This window comes from Callithrix jacchus, chromosome 2 (assembly GCF_049354715.1).
Source record: "Callithrix jacchus isolate 240 chromosome 2, calJac240_pri, whole genome shotgun sequence".
Lineage (NCBI taxonomy): Eukaryota > Metazoa > Chordata > Mammalia > Primates > Cebidae > Callithrix > Callithrix jacchus.
Window position 1 is genome coordinate 104,917,165 of NC_133503.1, and position 24,621 is coordinate 104,941,785.

Consider the following 24,621-nt stretch of genomic DNA (forward strand, 5'->3'; position numbering starts at 1 on the left):
TTATAGCAGCTGCACCAATTTACATTCCAACCAACAATGAGCAGGGGTTCCCTTTTCTCCATATCCTCAACAACACTTATTCTTTTTCTGATAATAGCCATACTTATGTGTGAGGTGATAGTTCATCAGATTTTTTTCTATGAAAACAAACATTTTACATATGTATTGGGTGTATGTGAGTATTTGTTACATTCATAGAATGGGTAATGATTGCCAGGGTATTTGGCATATCCATAAGCTTTTTGGTGTGCTGTTGGATTTGTTTTTCCCATATTTTATTGAAGATTTTTGCATCAATGTTCATCATGGACATTGGCCTGAAATTTTCTTTTTTAGTTGTGTCTCTGCCATGTTTCAATTTCAGGATGATATTAGTCTCGTAAAAGTAGTTAGAGAGGATTCTCTGTTTTTATATTGTTTGGAATAGTTTCACAAGGAATGATATGAGCTCCTCTTTGTATGTCTGGTAGAATTCGTCTGTGAACCTGTCTGGTCCTGGACTTTTATTTGGTGTTATGTTATTAATTGCTGCCTTAACTTCAGTCCTTGAGATTATTACAAACACCTCTATGCATACAAACGAGTAAATCTTGAAGAATTGGATAAATACCTGGACACTTACATGTTCCCAAGACTAAACTAGGAGGAAGTAGAATCCTTGAATAGACCAATATTTTCATATGTCCATCCGTCAATGGACACTTAAGTTGATTCCTTATCTTTGCTATTGTGAATAGTGTTATGACAAATATAAGAGTGCAAGTACCCTGTGATATGCAAATGTATATTTCTTTGCATAAATAGCTAGTAGTTTGAGCACTGAATCACATTGCAACTCTATATTTCTTTGCATAAATAGCTAGTAGTTTGAGCACTGAATCACATTGCAACTCTATTTTTAGTTTTTAAAGAAATTTCTATACTGTTTTTCCTAGTGGCTGTACTAATTTACAGTCCCAATAGTGTAGGAGAATTAATTTTTCTCTGCATCCTCAACAGAATCTGTTATATTGTGTCTTTGTAAACATAACCATTCTAGCCATGTGTATTTGTTCATTTTCATTGTGCTGTTGAAGACTTACCCTAGACTGGGAAGAAAGACATTTAATTGGATGTGCAGTTCCATGTGCCTGGGGAGGTATCAGATTCATGGCAGGAGGTGAAAGTTAGTTCTTACATGGCAGCAGCAAGAGAAAATGTGTAAGAAGCAAAATCAGAAACCCCCGATTAACCCATCAGGTCTTGTAAGACTTATTCAATACAAAGACAACCTCTATGATTCAACTACTTCCCCTGGGTCCCTCCCACCACACATGGGAATTCTGGAAAATACAACTCAAGTTGAGATTTGGTTGGGACACAGCCATACTATATCACCAAGGTAAGAGATCTTTTACTTCTTAGCTATATTTATTCCTATGTATGTTATTTTGTTTCTTTTTGTAACTATTGTAAATAGGATTGCCTTGTTTACTTTATTGGCATATAGAAAGTGTACTGATTTTTGTATGTTAATTTTGTAGCCAGCAATTTCATTGAATTTGTTTACCAGTACTAAGAGATTTCTGGAGGAATATTTTGGTTTTGCTATATAAAATATTATGTTAGTTGTAAAAAGAAACAATTTGTTTCTCTCTTTTATTTCTTTCTATTGCCTGATTGCTCTGGCTAGGACTTTAATTACTGTGTTGAATAGGAGTGTTGAAAGTGATCACCCTAGACTCATTTTATACCTTAGAGGAAAGATTGTCAGCTTTTTCTCACTTAATATGATATTAGATTTGTGTTTGTCAAATATCACCCTTTTTATTTTGACTTTTATTTCTTCTATGCTTAAATTATTCAGATTTTTTAATCATGAAGTGATGTTGAATTTTAGTGAATACTTTCCTCTGTATCAATTGAGATGATCAGATGTTTCTTGTTTGTCATTCTGTTGATGAGCTGCATCACATTTATTGATTTGTGTATGTTGAAACATTCTTACATCCCTGAGTAAAACTGTCTCTTAGCCAGGGTGTATTATCTTTTTTATGTGCTGTTGGATTTTGTTTTCTATTATTTCGTTGAGGATTTTTGCATCTATGTTTATCAGGTATATTGTTTAGTTTTAGTTTTTGTTGTTGTTGTTGTGCCCTTGCGTGGCTTTGGTATCAGAGTAATGGTGACCTTTTAGAATGAATTAGAGTTCCCTCCTCTCCAATTTTGTAAAATATTGTCAGGAGGAATGGTACAAGTTCTTTTTTAATATGTTCAATAGAATTCAGCTGTGAATCCATGTGGTTTTGGGCTTACTTTGTTGAGAGACTTTTTATTACTGACTCACCCTCACTTAGCATTATTGGCCTGTTTAAGCTTTCTGTTTCTTCCTGATTCTATCTTAGTAGGTTGTATATTTAGACAATTTTATCATTTCCTCTAGGTTTTCCAAGTTGTCAGCATGTAGTTGTTTTTAATAGTCTCTGATAATATTTTGTATTTCTGTGGTATCAGTTGTAATGTCTCCATTTTTATTTATAATTTTGACTATTTGGATCTTCTCTCTGCTGGATTAGTCCACTTAGTGGTTTATCACTTTTGTTCATCTTTTGGAGAATTAATTTTTGTTTTGTTGACATTGTATTGCTTTTTTCGCCTCTATTTTTGTTTAGTTCTGCTCTGCTCTTTATTATTTCTTTCCTTCTGTGACTTTCAGCTTAGATTTGTTTTTGCTTTTCTAAATCATTATGGTGCATTGCTAGATTGTTAATATGAAATCCTTCTACTTACTTGATGTAGGTGTTAATTGCTACAAATTTCCATTTAAGCATGGTTTTTGCTGTAACCCATAGAGTTAGGAATTTTGTGTCATTATGTAATTACATTTTTGTCTTTTTGTACTGTTATTGACAGAAATTCTGTTTTATCTGATATAAGTGTAGTGATTTCTGTTTGCTTTTGGTTTCAATTTTTGTGAAATATCTTTTTCCTCCCTTTACTATAAGTCTGTAAGAGTCTTTGTAGGTAAAAAACATTTCTTATAGGCAGCATTTATTTGAATTGTGTAATGTTTTTTTTTTTTTTTTGAGATGGAGTTTCGCTCTTGTTACCCAGGCTGGAGTGCAATGGTGCGATCTCGGCTCACCGCAACCTCCGCCTCCTGGTTTCAGGCAATTCTCCTGCCTCAGCCTCCCGAGTAGCTGGGATTACAGGCACGCACCACCATGTCTAGCTAATTTTTTGTATTTTTAGTAGAGACAGGGTTTCACCATGTTGACCAGGATGGTCTTGATCTCTTGACCTGGTGATCCACCTGCCTCGGCCTCCCAAAGTGCTGGGATTACAGGCTTGAGCCACCGCACCCAGCCAGATTGTGTAATTTTTATCCATCATCCTGTTTCTATCTTTTAAGTAGGGAATTTAATCCAATTATATTCAATGCTATCACTGATATATAAGGTTTTGTTGCTACTATATTGTTAATTGTTTTGTATGGTTGCTTTTTTTGTGATTGGGGTTTATTGGTTTTCTTTGGCTGTACCATTTAAGTTGTTACTTTTTCTTATTTCTGTGTCCTGTTTACAGTTAAATTGTGTTGTTTTTCATGTTTTCATTTATAGTAAATGTCTTCCCTTTGTTCCCAGATTTAGGACGCTCTTGAGCTTTTCTTGTATGGGCAGTTCAGTGGTGATAAACTCTTTCAGTGTTTGGTTGTTTGGCAAAGGCTTTATTTCTCTTTCATTTAGGAAGAATAAATTTGTTAAATGTAGCATCCTCAAGTGTCAAGTGTTTCCTTTCAGCACTTTAAATATGCCATCTAATCCTCTTTTGGCTTGTAAGTTTTCGGATGATAAATCTGCCGTTAATCTGATGGGAATTTCTTTATAGGCGACTAGATGATTTTCCTTTTTTTAAAATTTATAATCTTCTCTTCTTCCTTGACTTTAGCCAATTTGACTATAATGAACCATGGGAAAAAACCCCTTTTGCATTATATCTGTTTGGGGCTCTCTTAACCTCTTGTATCTGGATGTCTAAATGTCTTGCTAGACTTAAGAACTTTTCATCTTACTGTTTTGTTAAATTTTAGGTTTAACAAAATAGGTTCACCAATACTATTGTTACTTCTTCATCCTCTGAAACACCCAGAACTCAAATATTGTTTGATTTATAAATATCAGAAAGGTTTTGCTTGTTCTTTCTCATTCTTTTTTCTTTAAATTTTGTCTTACACATGACCTGTCTTCGAGTTCCAATATTCTTTCTTCTGTTTGATTTAGCCCACTGTTGAAGTTTTCAAAGTATTTTGTATTTAATTCAATGAATTTTTCAGCTCCAAATTTTGTTTTGTTATATAAAATATCTATTTTTTTGTTCATATCCTTAATTGCTTTTCTGATTCCTTTGTATTGTTTTTCAGAATCCTGAGCTTCTTTAGAATTAATATTTTGAATTATATATCTGGGATTTAATGAATATCTTTTAGATTGAGATCTACTGATGGAGATTTATTGTGTTCCTTCAAAAGTGTCCAATTTTCTTTTTTTAAAATGTTCGTGTGTTCTTAAATTTATATTGGTGCATCTGGTGTTCAAATACTTATTATAATTTTATAAATTTGCTTTCATATGGGTCAACTTTTTCATAAATATGTATCTGCTGTGTTAGCTGGATAGAGCATTTTAGTTCTGATTACAGGTGTATGCAATAGTATAGTTTCTATATGTTTTCCTTGGATATAAGTTGTGGCAGTGATATCTTGATTTCTTCACTTTCATGCTTTTCAATTATTGGAGTCTGTGGTGAAGTTTTGCTGGGGTCTGAGATGCCAACGGGGTCAGCCTTTGGGCCTCAGTAATGGCAATGGAAGGTGGAGTGTGTTTGTCCTTGAACCTCAGAGTGGTGTCTGGTGGCCCCGGTTTAGTGGGGCTAGGTAGGCCAATACTTGATCCTCCAGGTGGATTTCTTGTATGCCAGTAGTAGCAGCAAAGGACTGGAAATATGAGCAGGTTCTTAGGTCCTAGACAGTGGGTATGATGTTTGTGATGGCAGTAGCAGTTGTGTGGCAACCTTTTGGAACCCAGTTGGTCTGATAGGGTGTTAGTGGTGGCTGTGATGGGTTGGATGAGCCATTTTCTTGGCCTACAGGTGCACATGTGGGTGGATGCCATCTGTGGTGGAATTGGTAGGTTGAGTCAGCCTGATCTCAGAACCCAGGAGCAGTGTTGAGGTGCCCAAAGTAACAAATTGGGATGGACAACCCTCAAGCCTCTTGATGGTGTGCTTGATACTGGAGAAATAGGATCAGGCCACTGGGCCTCTCTTCACGCCCATAGTAATTTGTTCATGCACTAGTTGTGATAGGCAGGGGCAGCATCGTCTCAAAGTTATGGCAAAATGTTCAGGCGGAGGCAGTGGTGGTGTCACTGTGAGCTTGCCACTGGGAAAGATGAGACCACACTAGTGAGAACAACATAGGCAGAAAGCTGTGGGGTGTGTGACTAGCTCACACCTTGGTCCTATAGCAAATTATAGCAGCAATAGCAGTGGGATTTGTTTTGGGAGTAAATTTTTGGGATCTTAATTTATATTTCTTTGATGACTAGTGATGTTGAACACATTTATATTTATATTTATATTTTTTTGGCCATTTAAATATCTTTGGAGAAGTACCTATTCAGCTGCTTTGCCCATTATATAGTGGGGGAATTTTTTAATTTACTATTCAATTGTTCCTTATATGTTTTGGATATTAACCCTTAAATGAGTTCCTAATATGTTTTAGATATTAACCCCTTGTCAGATATATGGTCTAAAAATTTATTTTTTAATGAAAGAGGTTTAATTGATACATGGTTCTGTGGGCTCTACAGGAAGCAGGGTACTGTCATCTACTTGATTTCTAGGGAGGTCTGAGAAAACTTTCAATCATGGTGGAAGATGAAGGGAGAGCAGGCATGTCACATGGTGAGAACAGGAGCAAGCAAGATACTGCAGGAGGTGACATACATTTTTAAATAATCAGATCTCATCTCCACTCAGAGTGAGAACTCATTTATCACCAAGGGTTTGGCCCAAGCCATTCATGAGGGATCCACCCTCATGATGCAAAGAGCTCCAGGCCCCACCTCCAACACTGCAGACTATATTTCAACATGAGATATGAGTAGGAACAAATATCCAAAGCAAATCAAACAGCTCTTTCTGTATTTTAATCTTTTTATATTCTTGTAAATTCTATATAATTTTTAATGAGAATTTTGATCTTTGTAATTATTATGGATATTGTTCTGTATTATTCTGTTTTGCACTGTCTTTGGTTTGATACAAGGAAATTAATACCCTCATAAAATGGATTGAGAATATTTTATCTTCCTTTATTTCTTAAGATATGATTATGTCCATTCTTCCTCAAATGTTTGGTAGAATTTTTAATTAAAATTGTGTAGGCCTGTGGTTTTTTTGGGGGGGAGTTTTTAAAATATAAATTTAAATATCTTAAGAGTTATAGAGCTAATAAAATTATCTCTTTTGTATTAGATGTGTAGTGGTATTTTTGTTGTCAAATGGATTGATTCATTTCATCTAAATTCTCATATTTAGGTGTATAGAATTTCTAATGTGTGTTTTTTTTTGTTTTGGGGGTTTTTTTCTTTTTGGTTCTGCTGATGTTTGTGGATGTAGAGTAATATTCCTGTCTCAGTCTGACATTGATAATTTTTCTCTGATCCCTTTTTTACTTTATTTTGCTAGAACTTTATCAATTTTATTATTCTTATTTAAACAACCACATTTTTATCTCATTAATTTTCTTGATCATTATTCTTTTAATCATATTTTTTTCTATAATTATTATTTCTTTTATTCCTTTTGTTTTATGCTTATTTTGCTCTTTGCTTTCTAGGTTTTTGATGTGAGATCTTAGATTAATAATGTGAAACTTTTTTTCCTGTCAAACATACACCTTTATATGTGATCAATCCACATATATTAAATATGTAGGTACTAAAATAAGAGAACAAACTAACAAATTTATGTTTGAAAAATAAATAGTTTTATTATAGATTATCAAGCCCACTGCATTAGTAATTTCATCAAATTTAAATGAACAAAAATATACCTGCACGTGAATAAGATTATCATAATAGATTTTTTGAAAAAAAAAATGCTGTTTCCAAAAGACAGATATTAAATGTAAGAACATATAATGTTAAGATTAAAAAATACAAATTCATGATGTTCAAATATATATTTATATATATACATAAAATCTGTAGAGTATGTATCCTTGGTTTGATGAGAATGGCACTTAAATCAGTTGTCTTTCTATGAAAAAATGCATAAGTCTAATTATGAAAAAAAAGTCAGACATGTTGGAGATAATGGATACCTAAAAATGCCCAAACAGTATTTTTCAAAACTGGGAGAGTCAAAAACAAGGACAAACTGAGATATTGTCATATTCAGGAAGGACCAAGAGAGATATGATGACTAAATGTAATTTGGTATTCTTGATTGGGACTGTAGTATAGAAAAGGTATATTTGATAAAAGGTAAGAAAATCTGAATAAAATATAAACATTAGTTAATGGTAATGTGTCAATATTTGTTTATTAATTGTGGAAAAACTATGACAAAAATGAAAGAGGTTTTTAATAGGGTAAATTATGTTAGGTTTATGAAAACTCTCCATATTATCTTGAACTTTTTTCTAAATCTAAATTTATTCTAAAATAGAATGTTTAGTGTAAAAAAAAAGACAAAAAACTGGTATATTTATATTTACAGACTAAAGCAACTTCATCTTGGTTGCTAACCTGCCATTTTAACTTCTGATTAACCCCAATTTGGGGAATGCTTATAAGATTTTTATGCTAACTATTGTTTCCTGTATAAGACCATGTACATACTATAAATCTTTAGGCCAAAACAACCTTGACCATAAATCTTGTCTTTAGGTAGATTCATATAGTATTCTTGCTTCTCCCTACAACTGTCCTCCAGATACCTTATCTATAATATATAAGCCCACGGTTTAGGGACTATGGCACACTACTATCTTGTCTCACAGCCACCTGAGATACAGACATCGTTTCTATTTGTTAGTCACTACTAAATGTTTCTTTTTAAGAAATTAAATTTGTCAGTTTATTTCTTCAGCTTCTCAGCTTCTCTGAACTTTAGGGACAGATTTGCATAAGCCTTCCAATGATGGAAAACTGTACAAATGTTTGAACAAAGTAGACTCTAGATAAATTACATTATATATATATATATATATATATATATATATATATATATATACACACACACACACACACACACACACACAAAGAAATTCTACTATTAAAATTTCTGCATTATATTGAAATTTATGAGGATTAGAGATAGAAGGCAAGGATGAGGAGGAGGAGAAGAAAAAGGAGAAAGAAGAGATAACTGAGTAGGAGAAGAATAAAAAACAATAGCAAGATAGTCTTTAATAAGGTAAGCAAAAAATGCAAATTATGAAAGAAATAGAAAAGGAATATAATAAAATTAACCAATATAAACTTATTTATAAATGTAAAAATTATCTCAATATTGAAAAAACTCCCTTTTTTACCACATGCAAATAGGACATCTTCCAAAATTGTCGGCATAATTAATCTAATATATTTCAAATAATAAAACATTATGTTTTCTAACCACAGTGGAATATGGTTAGAAATATTGAAATCTCTAAAGTTTAAAAATTAAAGACTGTACTAAAAGATACAGCCATTATATGGCAAAAATAATAAAAATTACAAAATACTTTAAACAGAAGAGATGTTAATAAGTATATATCATAAAAATTAATAAAATTCAACTTATATAGTCACATTTGTATTCTCAAATACATACATGGAAAAAAGGAGACATGATCATCTGATTATTCATTTTAGAAATTAGAAAAAGAAGTGCATACTAAACCTTCAATAGTAGATGAAATGGAAACATGAAGATAAGAACAGATAAGATATTAGTGAATCAGGAAACAAATTAACAGAGATAAATCAATAAGGTAAATTTGATTTTTAGAAAGACTAATATAAAAACAGAATTAATAATGAGGGGAGAACAAATTACCAAAATCAGTGAATCTAACTGAGATTCAACATCATATAAAACTCTGCTTTTTCAGTTCCACCAAACGTTTTATATTGTCAATATCAAAAGTTACCCCTGTATTCTTTATGTGCCCAATAACATAAATTTTAATTATTTTTACATATTTTTTAAGTATTGTAGGAAACACAAAGTGGTTTTAAAAAACAAAAAGTGCAATTATACTTGCTACTATGTTTTCTCATGCAATTATCTATACCTGTAATTTTTGTTTATTTTCTTTTTTTTTTTTTTTTGAGACGGAGTTTTGCTCTTGTTACCCAGGAGTGCAATGGCGTGATCTTGGCTCACCACAACTCCGCCTCCTGGGTTCAGGCAACTCTCCTGCCTCAGACTTTTGTGTAGTTGGGATTACAGGCACGTGCCACCATGCCCAGCTATTTTTTTTTTTTTTTAATTTTTAGTAGAGACAGGGTTTCACCATGTTGACCAGGATGGTCTCGATCTCTTGACCTCATGATCCACCTGCCTCGAACTCCCAAAGTGATGGGATTACAGGCTTTAGCCACCATACCCAGCCCTGTTTCTTTATATAGACGCGTTTCTCTCTTGTGTCCTTTTATTTTAACCCTAAAGACTACCTTCAGCAATTTTGTAGGGCAATTTTAATGGTAACAAATCTCCTCAGATTTTATCTGAGACTATTTTAATTTATCCTTCATTTTAAAGTATAGTTTTGCTGAATAGGGAATTCTTGGTTGACAGTTTTCTTTTCATTGACCACATAAAAATTTTTTTTTAAGTTTTTTAGAGATGAGGTCTTTCTATGTTACACAGAATATTCTTGAACTCTTGGCCTCAAGTGATTTTATAAGCTCAGCCTCTTGAATAGCTGCTGAGATTACAGGTATGAGCCACTGTCGCTGGCTGCATTCAGTGCTTTGAATATGCCATCTCCCTCACTCTGGTCTCAATGGATTCTAATTAGAAATAACCTCTTAATCTTACTGAGGATGCCTAGTAGGTGATGATCACTTCTTTCTTGCTTCTGTCAAGAACCTCTTTGTCTTTCAAAAGTTTTGTTATAATGTGTCTTAGTGTAGATCTTTTTGAGCTTATTCTACTTAAAGTTTTTGAGCTTTCTGAATGTGTAGATTAATGTCTTCTATCAAATTTGAATCCTTTTTAATCATTTTTTTTTTGCAAATATTCTTTCCTTCTCCCCTTGCTTTCTAGGATTTGCAAATATGCCTATTGGTCTAGTTGAATATGCTCTTTAGGCATAAGTTTTTTAGGTTCTGTTTTCTGTTTATTTCTTTTCATTTTTTGTGCATTGCGCTCAGACTTGATAATTATAATTGTTGTATATTTAAATTCAGATTCTTCCTCTTCCCTGCTCAAATCTTCTATTGAATTTCAAGTAATATTTTAATTTCAGTTATTTTCCTTTTTAGCTCCAGAATTTCTTTTTGCTTCCTTTTAAATAATTTTTTTCTTTATCAATATTCTTGTTTTGTGTATTTTGTATAATTGTCCAGGTTTTCTTAGTTCTTTATCTATGGTTTTCTTTAGCTTTTTATGCATATTTAAAAAAACTTATTTAAAGTTTATGTCAGTAATTCTAATGTCTAACCCTCCTCAGGGAAGATTTCTCTCAATTTATACTTTTCATTTCTTTTAATGAGTCATAGTCTCCTATTTCTATGAATACCTTATGCTTTTTTGTTGTTATTGTAAACAAAACATTTAGATGTTATGTTATCTCTAAAAACATATTCTCCTCCAAATTAATAAAGATATTAGCAAAATCACTTGTTTAGTAGGTTAATGTAAATAAAATAATTGTGTTTTTTATCCCAGCAACAAATAACTATATTACATTTAAGAAATGATTCCTTCTACAATACCAAAATTTTTAGACACCTACAAAGAAAACTAACAAGTGACCTATAAGACATCTCTTCCAAATTACAAGATGATATTGACATAATTTTTAAAGATGTAACTAAATAAAATATTATGCCATCTTTCTTAAATTATATCATTCCATATTATGAATATATCAGTTGTTATGATATATAGATTTGAGGCAAATCCAATTATTATTATCATTTTTATTTTCTTGCTGAAAAATGCCAACCATACCAAAATTTACTCAAGGAGAAATAGAAAATAGAGTCATATATTATCTACATAATATAATCATATAATGCTAGAAGACTCCACACAAAAATTTTGGAATAAAGGTTTCTAGATTTGATCATTTTATTTAACCATTACATAAAATGTTAGTTATAATCCATCTGTAATTAAGACAGGTGGTATTGTACTGGCATAACAACCAATATTACAATGAAGCATAAGCGAGAGTCTAGAAACAGATTCATACTCACATGTACATTGACTTAAAGTCAAGGTGCTATTTCAGTACAATAGAGATGGTTTTTCCAGAAAGGGTACTTAATGAGTTATATATCTATATGAAAAATGTGAAACATGATATCTGTTTTGTATACAAAATTAATTAATTCTAAATGAATTTTTGAAATAATTATAGAAATTAAAATAATACTGCTTTTGAAGTGTTATTTATATAGAAACATATTGATGAATTTGGGATATAAATGTAATTTGTTAGGAACCCATGAAACAGCATTAAATATAAAGATTGATATACAAGAATAAATTAAAAGTAGAACTTCTCTTCATGAAGACACTATTAAGAAGCATAAAGGAAAGCCAAGCACTGTGGCTTGTGCCTGTAATCCAGGAATTTGAGATCAGCTTGGGTCACATAGCAAGACCCTATCTCAAAAAAAGTGTTAGAAAAAAGCAAATTTGATTGCCACCAATGTAAATTAGCATGTTTATAATATTTAGATCCTTGTAATACATAGATAGTACTCCTGGAAATTAATGTTTTTAAAATCAGGAAATGTCATACTTGGTGCAATTTTTATATGTGTTACACTTCACTAAATCACAACTAAATGAATAAAGGCTAGAAAGGGAAAAAATTTAAGCATCTGGGTGAAAGGTAATTAAAATGCGAATTGCTTATTCTGTGAATGATACACTGAATGGGATTGATGTTAAAGGGGGAGCCATATACAAGAGATGATGGTAATAAGACCTTAACTGATCATAGAAGAGATGGCAAGACACTAACGGGTGTAAAATGTCCACAGAGCTTGTACTGAATTCTATGACAGCCAAGGGAGTCAAGATATTCCTTTCGTTTAGTCCCGTCTAATACTGGGTATGCCCAACTAAAAGAAAATAATGCTGTTTGCAGAGAAAAAAGATTGGTACTTTTTGAACCTCTTCATTTGTAGGCATATTGAAAGAAACACTGATACATTTAACAGTCCTTGAAAATTAAATAAATTGAACATGTTAATTTATATATAAATTGCCACCAGAGAGTTAATAGATTATTTCTAAAATGTTTTGGGGTAGGGTGGGGAACTCAGTGCCTGAAGTTCATCTTTGTAAAGACAAAGTTAAATGCTGACCTATTTATTCATGTACATATTATCTTTTGTTTATTTTTTAGTCGCACTTTGGATAATAGTCACAGAAAAATATTAAGATAAGTGATGTTTAACAATTTTTCCTGTCTCTTTGAAGTTACTTAGACAAAAAACAATGGAAGACTGACATTGTGATTTTACAAATATATAAGTTTTTATGAAAATTTTTCTCATTTAGATGTTAGTACTATATGGAGAATATGGTAAGGTCAGGCCTAAAAATTTTAGTATCTCAGAATCTATATTATATAACAGTGTTTACATAAAATGTTGCATTATTTAAGGAAATTATTTAAAATTCACTTATGCTTTTTTGATACTAAAACTACAAAATTACTCTAAATCTCTAAATGTAAGGCTGTTTTAAATCAGTAATGAATAATAATATGTGCAACAGGGACAATTTTAGGCACTTTCATGATAGTTGATTATACATATATCTTCTATTTTTTGCAAGAATCCCAAGAAATTGTTTTCCATTTCTTCTCAGTTTTTGAGAGCATTATTCAATAATTTTTTCTTAATTTTTAAATAATTTCCTAATACTTTCTTACTTTTATTGTGATATCATTGTCGTTTTAATTTATTTTTCAAAAGAGAATGGGTATTCTTTTGGTTGCTTCTATGTGGGTTACGTCAGTTGATAATAATCTAGAAGATGTAGAGGATGGAGACACAAGCTAAGTAACTAGAGAAGAAACGTATGTGAAAAAGTTGACAAGGCCATTGGGAAGACTCACAGAACACTTGTCTTGCATGTAAGGTTAGTTTTATCTATAAAGACGTCTCACTCTAAAAGCAAATTTATTCATGTATTTTCCTCTGCTAAAAGTATAATTTATTATAGTAAATTAAATTTTTAGTTTTTAAATTGTATTTATTGCATTAAAAAATGAGAACCCCAAAACATTATGAGATCATGATCCAGGAGCAAATTATGGCCATGTGTCTTTGCAACAGTGTGGAAAGAAAGAAAAACAGATTGCTTTCTTCAGAGCGCTGGCTTAAAACCCTACCTGAAATTTAAAATCAATGGGGAGGTTTAAAAAAATGCCCATGGTCTGGCCCACCTCAGGAAATTATATGAGATCTCCTGTTTGTGGGATCTAGTCATCATATTCTTTCTAAAATATTCTAGGTAAGTCTAATGTGCATGTCAGATTAATCTGTTTTAATTTTTTCCCCTCAGAATAGTTAATTGTGTTGGCATGGAAAACAGTAGACTGAAAATAATTGTTACTGTTTTCTATAAATTTCTAAAAAAAAAGAGCTCCTTAAATTTGTGAAGAGAAATAAAATTAGAGTTAAAAAAGGTGTTGTATTTTTTAAATCCTTTAAATTCAAAGACAAACAATGTCAATCAATTCACTATCATAGAAGCAATTAGAGGCACCAAAATAATGTCTCTTTAAAAACAGATGTGAATGAAGATTTATACAAAGTAATAGGATTTTTTAAGTGAATTCCAAAAATGCTGTTAGGCATTTCTTCCAAAAAATTGAATTAAAATGACATTTTTGATATGCTAGTTCAACATCGTTTTCATTTTAGAGAGTTTCTAAATTAGTGGATTTAGAAAGATTAAAAATGTTAGGTGTAACATTTTTGAGAAATATAAGTTTTTGTTTATGTCTTTGTTATTGTTGAGATTAAAAAGTTCTACATGAACAAGATGCTGGTAAAATTGATCCTGTAATAGTGATTTCAAAGACCTGTTTAAATGATGCTGATTAATGGCTCAGTGCCAGTTTAAAGAAAACTGGTGTTTGTAATTTTTTTTGTTTTTGTTTTGGACATATCATTATAAATGACCTAGATTGGGAAGGCAAATATGTAGTTGTTAAGTTTGCTAATAATGTAATTAAAAAAATTATACTGCTTTATTTGAATAGAAATACATGTATAATATAATCTCTTAAGTAGCTCCACAGCTAAAGAAAGACATACAGAGGAGGGTAAATGATTTCAACACAGAAAAAAATACTATAGTAGAGATTTGCTGTTATTGGTAGATTGCATAATAGAGACACAGGAATCAGATTTTGGATTGGTTAGGGAAGATTTCTAAATGAGACTGGAATACTATCTTGTAGGTAAAAACTAAACTAGTACCAAAAGTACAGATACATAAAGGCAAACAGTATAGAAAACACTAAACTAGGGAGCTTCAGGTAGCCAGAATCATAGAAGCTGAAAAATTTTCCATGCCCTATAAAATACTGTAACATTTGTACTTTTCCCCAAATCACTGAGTATTCACCCAATAATTTTTAAATGGGAAGAAGGTAGAAAACTAAAAATGTTTCGCAGATAAGATACAATTGGTCCTGAGCTTTAAAGAAGTGCCAATTTGAGAACAGCAGAGAATGAAGAAAGTAACTCCCAGGCTGTGGAAATGGTTGTCAGCAAATATAGATACATTAGACTGTATACTTTTTAAGTAAAAAAAAAGTAGTTTGTCCTATTTGACTATATTTGAGAATTCTTTCAGATCAGCTGGAGTTTAGCTAGAGAATTTGTATATGTGTATTAAAAATGTCTTTCAGTGAGAATGTGATGATTCTCATGGCAGTTCTGAACACTTTATTTTCCTGAACCAGACTCTGGAAAAATCCAATTCCATTGGAGAATTTGGTTAAGAATGAAACAGTGGTGCTTTTATTACATAGCAGTTTAACATACAGCCTAGGAAAGCATTGATAGGTTTAGAAGATATGTCTAAAAACTGAAATTGAGTCTTGTGTTCATGCACATTTTTCCTGGAAAGATAACTATATGTTTTTGAGATTCTGAAAAAAGGCATATAAACACAAAAGATTAAAAACTTCCCCTTTTAGGGATAAATGGTAGTCCTAAATATAGAGTATTGTAATTTACAGTTGCTTCCTATAGAATGTGCCTTTTGTAACAGTCTTCAATGAAAGTAAAATTGAATTTGATTATATAGCATTCCGGATACCAGATGATATTGTGAACTTTCTATTCAGAATATTGGAGTTCTATTTAAAGACTCTTATTTTTTCTTAAAGGAAATCGACAGGTACAAAACAGTTTTAAATAAAAACTAGAGATTCAATTGTAGGATCAATGAAATCAGAGATTTTTTCAGTGGGATTCTTTTAAAATGCATTTACATGCTTTCTGTTGGATTATTTGTACTTTTCTTAATGGTTAATAAAAGTTCCTTCAGGCCGGGCGCGGTAGCTCAAGCCTGTAATCCAAGCACTTTGGGAGGCTGAGGCACGATGTTAAGAGATCGAGACCATCCTGGTCAACATGGGGAAACCCCGTCTCTACTAAAAATACAAAAAATTAGCTGGGCATGGTGGTGCGTGCCTGTAATCCCAGCTACTCAGGAGGCTGAGGCAGGAGAATTGCCTGAACCCAGAAGGAGGAGGTTGCGGTGAGCTGAGATTGCACCATTGCACTCCAGCATGGGTAACGAGAGTGAAACTCCATCTCGGGAAAAAAAAAAAAAAGTTCCTTCAACAATAGATTGAAATGTTTGCCCAACTGGCTTTTTGTTATTTATGATTTTGTGGAACCTTCTTTAGTGGAGTGATCAACTTGAACAAAATACCTGCTGACTTGACTTGGCCAAACTTTAGTCAGCCTTCTCCCCTTGCTATAAGTGCATGAATCTTGAACCATCTTTGAGGTTAAGAAGGCATGGAGACATGGAAACCCCCTTCTTTTATAGCCCCTTCAAGAATTGGCAGGCCTCAGAGAAAGACCTGCCTAAACAGTTAGCTTATCATGCCACATACTCAGCCCATTTTTCAGCGAGTACTTTTTAACTTGTTTACTTTTTGGTATAAAATAAATATCCTTTTGAAAGAGTAGAAAAAGTGGCCAATAGTGATATGGGAAGGGGACAGGGAAGTGCTAGGTTGAAAAGGCTAGGGTTCCATCCCTGGGCCTGTGCCCACGGATCTAAGTGAGGACAGGCATTTCTGTTTTCCTGCCCAAATGTTGCACTTCCTAAGACCACCCTGGGCTGCCAGGCCCCACTCCTGTTCCTATAAAAACCTCAAGACCCCTAGCACACACATGTATGCGCGCAAACGCGCACACGCGCGCGCACACACACACACACACACACACACAAGCAGCTAGACATCCAAAGGAATACACCAGCATAAGAGCACACTGGTAGACACTGCCATGCTGGCAAGTCATTGACAAGCAGAACAATTTAGAGTTTGGCCGGGGCAGTCAGAGGGGAGCCCAGCTGTGGAGTGGCCTTAACTCCAGGGGAAAAACACTTACCCACTCCATTGGTCTTCTGGCTTCCCCATCTGCTGAGAGTTACTTCCATTCAAGCCGGAAAGAAAGCCCTCTGTTCTTACAATTTGGCAGGGGATCTAACTGAGCTAACCCAAACAGCTTACAGTGGCTAAACTGAAAGAACCTACTGCTACACACGCCCACTGGGGCTTCAGCAGTAAACACTCAGCCCTAGACACTGCCATGGGGTCAGAGTCCCAAAACCTGCTGATCTGCATGCTGGCCCCTAGAAGTTTGAGCAGTGGGGTACCAAAGAAGCAAGCTACAGCCCCATCATTCACCCTGCAATGGGGATAAGGTAATTTTTCTCATTTCAGCAGGAGGCAAGATTAACTTCTGTCTCCCACTAGGACAGGCAGAGCAGCATGTGGAGACTCAACATGAACTTTAGCCCTAAGAACTACTGCAGGAACATACCTGGAAAACTGAGAGGATCCATAGACACTTTGGAGGAAGTAGCTTGGCATGGCTCCATGAGAAAGCCAAAATCTGTGCGTGCCCAAAGTGTTAGAGGGGAAGCATCCACCCCTGAACACATATCCTCACTGGGGAACCTGAAGGTCCAGAGAATGGGAGAAGGATTTGACCTCACCTGCAGTCGAGATGAATTTAGAAAGTGATGCAAAGGATATGGGTAGAGGAAGCACTGGGAAGAGCCCTGTGGACACTCTAGGTCTCCAGGGAAGCCATTTCTGACTTTGTATTGCAGGGGTCCTTGGGGAGAGCTGCTAGTGGAATTTGGGAATCACCATAGGGAGAAGGAACTTCCAGCTGAACTTTTTAACAGTTTTAACCCGATGCAAAATTCCCTATACAGAATCCAGGGGAGGGGGTGAATGGAAAATTCATATATAAGCACAGACACCATGACACATGGGGAGGTACAAAGCCTGAGTGCCCTGCTTGCTTTCTCAGCAGGGAAGATTGTAGTCTGGGGCAATTTCTCAGCCCTTCTCACCCTCTTCCTGGACATGGTTGGGGAGCATAGTGGGAAAGAGACTAACCTTTCAAGCTGCATGGGAGCAGGGTGAGGCACATCACTGCCAGCTTTCCCTCACTTCCCTGGCAACATGTATGACACAAGACAGGCAGCCATAAACCTCCTGGGAACATAATTCTATCTGCCCACCTGAGAACCATGCCCCAACCCCACAGCAGCTGCAGCAAGCCATGCCCAAGGAGCCTCTGAGCTCAGATGTGCCTAATCCTGCCCCCACCTGATGGTCTTTCTCTACCTGCCCTGGTGGCCAAAGACAAAGGACATAATCTCTTGGGAGTTCTATGGCCTTGCCCACTGCCTGAGAAATCTGAATACTTATCCAGGTGACCCTAGGGTGAGCTTGTATCTTCCCTATACTACCACAGCTGATGCTGTTATAAAAGCTCCACCACCTGGCTGGAGGCCAACCAACACAAAATCAGCACACTAAACAAAACTGCAACCAAGGACCCTCCCAGAGTCCACTTCACTCCCCTGCTGTCATCAATGGAGTAATGCTGGAATTTAGGTCTGAAAGATCTGAAGATGAATCACATCCCAGGACTTTTTGCAGACACTCCCTGGTACCAGCCCAGAGCCTGGTAGCCTCCTTGGATGGCTAGATCCAGAAAAGCAATAACAATCTGCACTTTGGCTCTTAGGAAGCCCTATCCCTAGGGAAAGGGAAAGAGCACCACATGCTTATAAATCTTAGGATTGGAAAATTCTTCTTATTGCAAGTCTTCTAAAATAAGATTGCCTTTTAAGTCTAGATTTGTTTTTATTTGATGGTGTTTGTATATGTATTTTCCTTTATACAGAATATTTCTCTTTAGTTTTATGATGCTATCATTATGGGAAATGATATTGCTTATAAAGAATTTTTAATCAAAATGTATTACTATTCTGTGGCATCAATTTTTATTAACATCTTTATAGTTAATTTGTTATGTATAGCTAATTAGTTAAACATATTTTTGTCACTAAATCTAGCTAATGCATATATTCAACATCTTTGCTGCAATCATCTTTTCACAACTGATATGGAAAACTACCTACATCAAAGAATACGCACACATTCATACACATTTCAAACTTCTACTTCTGAGTTTTCTCTCCTATTGTTATTTGACCTTTGAATATGACCACACTATTTTGATCATCATAGTTTTATAGTCTATTTTAATATTTGAGAGTTTTTATAATGTTTTATTTTCAGTGTTTTCTTGACTTTTCCATCACTTCTCTCATATTTTTAAGAAATCTTTGTTGATCTTCTGAACAGTTTATACATTTTTGAATGCGAAGAAATTAATTTGCTTGATACTTATTAATACTTGTTTTAGTATTAGACAAAATTTTCTTTTGTATTTTCATTGTTTATTAGTATGCTAAAAATGAGGATCTAAATAATATACTTCTATGTAACCAGTTCAGTGAGTCGATTGGGTAGAAGGTGGATCTGAGAACACAGGCCCCAGTGTAGTAGAGTACTCCTAGAGAAAAAAAAAAGAAGAAGAAGAAGAAGAAAAGAAAGAAAGAAAACAAAAGAACAACACCAACAAAAATCTTCTTTGCAAATATATTACCGTTTGAGTGGAACAAGGTGATAGTAGGAGCAAGCTCTCCATATATAATATTTTTATGTAGCTGAGCCTTTTCTCTAGGTTTCCCTTTTGGTGTGTTCAACTGCCTTCCTGAATATTGTAGTGGACTATATCTCATGACCTAGACTGATTTCTAATAATCACCTTTTCCAATTAGAGAAGCTAGAAGGAAGATTCTAATAATGTCTATTTTATTTTATTCCAATGATTTCTTTCAAAGACATAATATGTGATTTGGTTCTCTTTGTCTTAATGGAAATGTATCTAATATCTAACTAATAAAATCATATTTAACTTATCTACGGGAAATATGTTCAGATTTGTTATGTATTCATAATAATTTCCTCTAGTTTCTACTACTAAATCACACATTCTATTATTTTAATTATTTGTCATTACAAGAGGGATTATTTGCTTTGGTGAATAAGAAGAGAAGGAGGACTATATTCTATAAACTGGTACTAATCTGGATAGAAGGTACAGAAATGAAACACTGACATATGTTTAACTTAAACAAATTGAATATTTTAATCCAGCTTAGAAACATTTGATTATATTATCCACTAATGTTTTTCTCTTATAGCATCACAAATGTACATGCAATATATTTGCCAATAAGATTAGAAAATTTGAACTTAAAAATGCTCACTAAAGTCTTGGTGTGAAAAAAAGATGTTTAAATTTGAAGGTAAGTTTTGCTTTTGTATCAATAGTATCATAATTTTATACTGTTTGTCATTGTCAGACATATTTGGAAATTGTGTACTTATTCATTTCAGTAATAGAAATCATATCTGCTGGAATTTAAAACAATTATAACTAAGTTAATACAAAATAATAAATGTTTTTAATACAGGCGTGTTATTCAATAAAACACAATGTCACTTACTGCAGGCTATAACTTTTATAGCTTCCATGGGTTATTTGCATTATAGGCGGCAATTTAATGCTATGTGTTGTAATGCATGGAAGCATGGTCAGCTCATTATCTGGAGCTCATGATCAAAAAACCTTATTTTCTTAATTGAGATACCTTCTGTTTGGAAAGCCTCACAGAATAAAATTGTTATACCTGTTATGTAGCAGACAATTATATTTCCCTTGCTTTAGGTGTGATATGAATATCTGAATAACCAGACTTTCAAGGCCACACACTGTGATTGATATATTGCTAAGAAAGGAGTGAGGACACTTTAACTATTTCTCAAAATGATATGTGGTCTATGAGGATCACTGAGTTTCCCAAACATTATTATTTGTTTTTTATTTGATTGTTTTGTTTTGTTTTTGAGACAGAGTCTTGCTTTGTCACCCGAGCTGGAGTGCAGTGGTGCAATTTTGGCTCACTGCAAACTCGGCTTCCAAGGTTCAATTGATTCTCATACCTCAGCCTCCCGAGTAGCTGGAATCAAAGGCATGTGCCACTATGCCCAGCTAATTTTTGTGTTTACAGTAGAAACAGAGTTTCCCCATGGTGGCCATGCTGGTCTTGAACTTATGACCTCAAGTGATCCCCCCAAGTGCTGGGATTACAGGCATAAGTCACCATGCTGGGCCCCAAACATTATTTTTTAGGGGTCAAAAGTATGCATAAATTGATGTATAGAAAGTATTAGCAAACTATTGTCCAGCCACTAGAAATGATGGTTACCTGATCTTGAATTGATAGTTGTCTTGTGGTCCAAATATAGGTATTCAGGCAAAAAAGCCTCAGGGAGAATTGCCTTTAATTTGCACAGGAAAATTCTATTTGTTATGCATTCATTATTCTTTTTAGATGATGTTTTTAAATGTACAAATAGATAACATATCATATGTTTATAAAATTTATTTCCCCATTTGGTGGCAAAAAAATATGTATACACATTTCTTCGTTTTAGAATTACAGCAATTTTAAGGTTAGCTACTCTCATGTTTTTTCTTCATTATGCTCCTTTACAAGCAGCAGCACGCATTAGCGCTTATAGACCTAATAATCTCAGTCACTCTAAAGAATTTTAAAACATGAAATGAAGCCCATTAGAGCTCAGTAGCTGTTTGTTTTACACAACAATGTAAGTACTGATGTTCCTAAGTGCACAGCCTATACAGCATAGCTCAGAATATTTCATCATACCAGAAGCAACAAACTCATAATTATACTACAAAATTATAATGTTTTTCCATTCTTTCTGAAGTTGGAGTTTCTGTTGTCCCATTAAGTTGTATTAAGTGTAACTGAATTTTGAGAAAGAAACAATAAAAATGTCTTGGTAGGACATATTTTTTCTTCTTCTGTTTTTAAAAGGATTAACCAAGCTGTGGTTAGAAAACTCTTAAAAAATATTCTCTTAAATAAAATGAATATTTGATTTTCTCTTAGGTATTCTGTGGTGGCTAATGACACTTTCCTTTTTCAGCACAAAGTTTCCCATGATAGAGGAATTTTTCTTTTAAGCATGTTTGTAACCAATGGACTATTAATGCTATCATTTCATCTTTTTTCAAGTGCCACTCTTGCTTGTTACATATGAAATGGATAACTCACTGACATCAACCTGTTGTACTTTTCACTTCAAAGTATATCTGTAAGAATATTTATCTTCATTTACATAAACTAGTGAAATATGTTGATTTCCTTATATGTTAGTTTAAAATAGTTTTTGAACTTATATTGGAGAAATGCATGTGTTAGCTATATTAAGCCTCAAAGTAACAAATCATCATTCTTTTTCTAAATTTAAAGCAGTCAACTTTACCATTTATTTTAAGTTTTTTTCTTTTTTATTATTATTATATTTTAAGTTTGGGGGTACATGTGCAGAACGTGCAGGTTTATTATATAGGTATATAGGTACCACGGTGATTTGCTGCCTCCATCACCTCATCATCTACATTAGGTGTTTCTCCTAACGCTATCCCTCCCCTATCCTCCCACCCCTTGCTATGCCTCCTCTAGCCAACCCCCAACAGGCCCTGGTGTGTGATGTTCCCCTGTCTGTGTCCATGAGTTCTCACTGTTCACCACCCACTTATGAGTGAGAACAAGCAACGTTTGGTTTTCTGTTCTTGTGTCAGTTTGCTGAGAATGATGGTTTCCAGTTTTATCCATGTCCTTACAAGGACATGAACTCATCCTTTTTGATGGCTGCATAATATTCCATGGTGTGTATGTGCCACATTTTCTTTATCCAGTCTATCATCGATGGACATTTTGATTGGTTTGAAGTCTTTGCTATTTTGAACAGTGCTGCAATAAACATATGCTGGCATGTGTCATCATGATAGAATTATTTATAATCCTTTAGTTATATATCCAGTAATGGGATTGCTGAGTCAAATGGTATTTCTGGTTCTAGATCCTTGAGGAATTGCTGCACTGTCTTCCACAATGGTTGAACTAATTTACACTCTACCAATAGCATAAAAGCGTTCCTATTTCTCCACATCCTCTCTAGCATGTTTTAATGATTGCCGTTGTAAATGGCATGAGGTGGTAACTCAATGTGGTTTTGATTTGCATTTATTTAATGACCAGTGATGATGAGCACTTTTTTGATATGTTTCTTGGCTGCATAAATGTCTTCTTTTGAGAAGTGTCTATTTTCTTCACCCACTTTTTTATGAAGTTGTTTTTTTCTTGTAAATTTATTTAAGTTCTCTGTAGATTCTGGATATTTGCCCTTTGTCAGATAGGTAGATTGCAAAAAATTTTTCTCATTCTGTTGGTTGCCAGTTCACTCTAATGATAGTTTCTTTTGCTGTGCAGAAGGTCTTTGATTCAATTAGATCCCATTTGTCTGTTTTGGCTGTTGTTGTTATTGCATTTGACGTTTTGAAGTCCTTGCCCATGCCTATATCCTAAATGATATTGCCTAGTTTTTCTTCTAGGGTTTTTATGGTATTAGGTCTTATGTTTAAATCTTTAATCCACCTGGAGTTAATTTTTGTATAAGGTATAAGGAAGGGATCCAGTTTCAGCTTTCTGCATATGGCTAGCCAGTTTTCCCAACACCATTTATTAAATAGGAAATCCTTTTCCCATTGCATGTTTTTGTCAGGTTTGTCAAAGATCAAAGGGCTGTAGAAGTATGGCTTTACTTCTGAGACCTTTGTTCTGTTCCATTGGTTTATATGTCTATTTTGGTAACTATACCATGCTGTTTTCATTACTGGAGCCTTGTAGTATAGTTTGAAGTCAGGTAGCATGATGCCTCCAGCTTTGTTTTTTTTTTCTTAGGATTGTCATGGCTATGGGGGCTCTTTTTGGTTGCATATGAAATTTAAGGTGGTTTTTTTTCCCAATTCTGTGAAGAAAGTCAACGGGAGCTACATGGGGATGTCATTGAATCTAAAATTACTTTGGGCAGTATGGACATTTTCATGATATTGATTCTTCCTAACCATGAGCATGGAATATTTTTCCATCTGTTTGTTTCCTCTCTTATTTTCTTGAGGAGTGGTTTGTAGTTCTCCTTGAAGAGGTGCTTCCCATCCTTTTGTTAGTTTAATTCCTAGGTATTTTATTCTCTTTGTAGCAATTGTGAATGGGCATTTGCTCATGATTTGGTTTTGTGTTTGTCTGTTTAACAGGGAATCAGGGAGATTAACTAAGGCATCTCTTATTCTACCGTCTGCTCAAATCTTCCTCTTTACATATTTCACATATCAATTTTGGACTATTCTGTTAGACCTTTGAAAAGATTTTGGCTTTTCTCTACATTTCCAATATTTTTAATTTTCATGAGTACATAGTAGGTGTACATATATATGGGTTACATGAGATATTTTGATACAGGCATGTAATATGTAATTTGTTAATCTCCCTGATTGCCTGATTGCCCTGTGCCTAGCAGCATTATCCACTTGAATTTAGCATTTGCTATTTTGTGCTTCTATGTAATAATCTTGAAAAGCAAGAGGACAGTACCACAATGAGGTTGGGGAAATAGATTCAAACAGAGTAAGTAGAAAGCTTACACTGATGCTCAGATTCCCAGTTCCTTGACAATTTTTCACTGCATGACTTTTCTTATTTCTAGATTGAGTAGGAGCAGCTTTGCAAACTGAACTGTAGACTGCTTTATTTAATGACCGTTAACACATGTACTGGCCAAATTCATTGCATACAATAACTCACCACAGGCTAGTTTTTCATTTTATTTGA